Source organism: Myotis davidii, unplaced genomic scaffold, assembly GCF_000327345.1.
Source record: "Myotis davidii unplaced genomic scaffold, ASM32734v1 scaffold235, whole genome shotgun sequence".
In the NCBI taxonomy this organism is placed as follows: domain Eukaryota; kingdom Metazoa; phylum Chordata; class Mammalia; order Chiroptera; family Vespertilionidae; genus Myotis; species Myotis davidii.
This window is the reverse complement of record NW_006287462.1, coordinates 3,700,758-3,702,851: the sequence shown is the minus strand read 5'-3', so window position 1 is coordinate 3,702,851 and position 2,094 is coordinate 3,700,758.

Sequence of the window (2,094 nt, the reverse complement as noted above, 5' to 3'; positions counted from 1 at the left end):
CTCCCCCCTGGTGCTCAGTACACTCCCACAGCAGGAGTGCCGCTCAGCTGATTGACCCATCCTGGTGGCCCACCAGCCCGGTGGCAGCCACTCACCCCATCAGTAGTTCTGCAGGTCCAATCTGCGGAGAATGGGCCAGGCACCAACGACCAGCACTATTGGCACAATCCCAACAGCACCACCGGCCTCCTGGAAGTCAGCCTTGGGCATCGCGACCACTTCCCCTCCCTAAATGCTCTGCAAGGAAGACGCAATATAAAAGCAGCTGCCAGGTGGTTCCTGACAACAGGCATGAATGTCAGCAGGACAGATCCGGATCCCGGGATGGCAAGGGCATCCCACCGCCCCCCTGGAGGGCTGATCGCATCCCACCCCCACTCCACTCCCCTCAGGATGGGCACCAGATACAGGGCTCATGGCTGGTGAGCCTACTATCCCAATCAGGACTGACTGGGCGCAGTGGGGCCGGGATGAGCAGGAGTGGCAGGCAGGAGTGGCAGGTGGTGTTGGACTTCCAGTTTTGGCACAATCCCTGTAGGCTACACTGAGGGACCCCACCCATGCACAAATTCGTGCACTGGGCCTCTAGTATAATATGCAGATGATGCATTATAGAATTGTACCCCTAAAACCCATATAATTTTATTAACCAACTAGAGGCCCGGTGCACAAAAATCATGCCCTCAGGGAGGAGTCCCTCAGCCTGGCCTGTACCCCCTTGCAGTACCGGAGCCTTCGGGGGATGTCCGACTGACAGCTTAGGTGGGGAGCAGGCTAAGCCATCAGTTGGAGATCCGTAGCGCTCTCTCCACCACCGCTGCTCTCGCCAGCCGTGAGCCCGGCTTCTGGCTGAGCGGCGCTCCCCTTGTGGGAGTGCACTGACCAGGGGGGAAATGTCTGCCCCCTGGTGGTCAGTGCATGTCATAGGGACCAGCCATTTTACCATTAGGTCGATTTGCATATTAGCTTTTTATTATATAGGATGTCACCTCAATAAATTTAAATTAAAAAAGAAAACTATCATTTTTCTATTGAAAAATGGGTAGGGCCCACCCAGAAAGTGTGCCTCAGTAGTTGAGCATCAGCCTATGAACCAGGAGGTCATGGTTCAATTCCCAGTCAGAGCACATGCCCAGGTTGCAGGCTAGATCCCCAGTACGGGCTGTGCAGGAGGCAGCCGATCAATGACTTTCTCTCATCATTGATGATTCTATCTCCCCTTTCTCCTCCTCTCTGAAAATAATAAAAATATATATTTTTAAAAAGAATGGGTAGGGCTGATAATTTTCTCCCTCTACAACATCCAAGCAATTTTTTTTTATTGTCACAACATTTTAATAATTTAGTCACATAGATGTAAACTGGCAGCAGTTAAGGTTGAAATCCTTTGCCCTCTCATATTAATAATTTTTTGTGCTAATATATGAAAGCATCAGATATTCAAAGAGTGTTTTTGTTGAAGAAAGATGGCTGACAATTTTTAAAATCACTCTAATTTTCACCCAGTTCTCAAACTCGTATTTTTATTGCAGCAATCTTATTGTGTGCTAAATAAGAATATTTAGGCTGAAACCGGTTTGGCTCAGTGGATAGAGCGTCGGCCTGCGGACTGAAGGGTCCCAGGTTCGATTCCGGTCTAGGGCATGTACCTGGGTTGCGGGCACATCCCAGTGGGAGATGTGCAGGAGGCAGCTGATCGATGTTTCTCTCTCATCGATGTTTCTAACTATCTCTCTCCTTTCCTCTCTGTAAAAAATCAATAAAATATTTTTTTTAAAAAAAGAATATTTAGTATTGTCAATAGTGTTTTAGCCTTGGGGAAGAAATGTTAAAGTAGCTTTGTCTGATTCTGGCTTAATATTAAGGTAAGCAATTCATTCGGATTTTAAGCTTTTCTCACAACTAAAAAAAGTATGACAGAGGCCATAGCATTTAGTGATAGCTTACAATGATTCTCAAACACACTGGTTTGGGGACCCCAAAGAGCTTTTGTTTACATGGGTATGTCTATCAATATGTTCTGTGTTGTATCCCAAATTAAAACATTTGAAATATTAAATATTTTTAAATAACAATAAACCCAATGCATGTTAA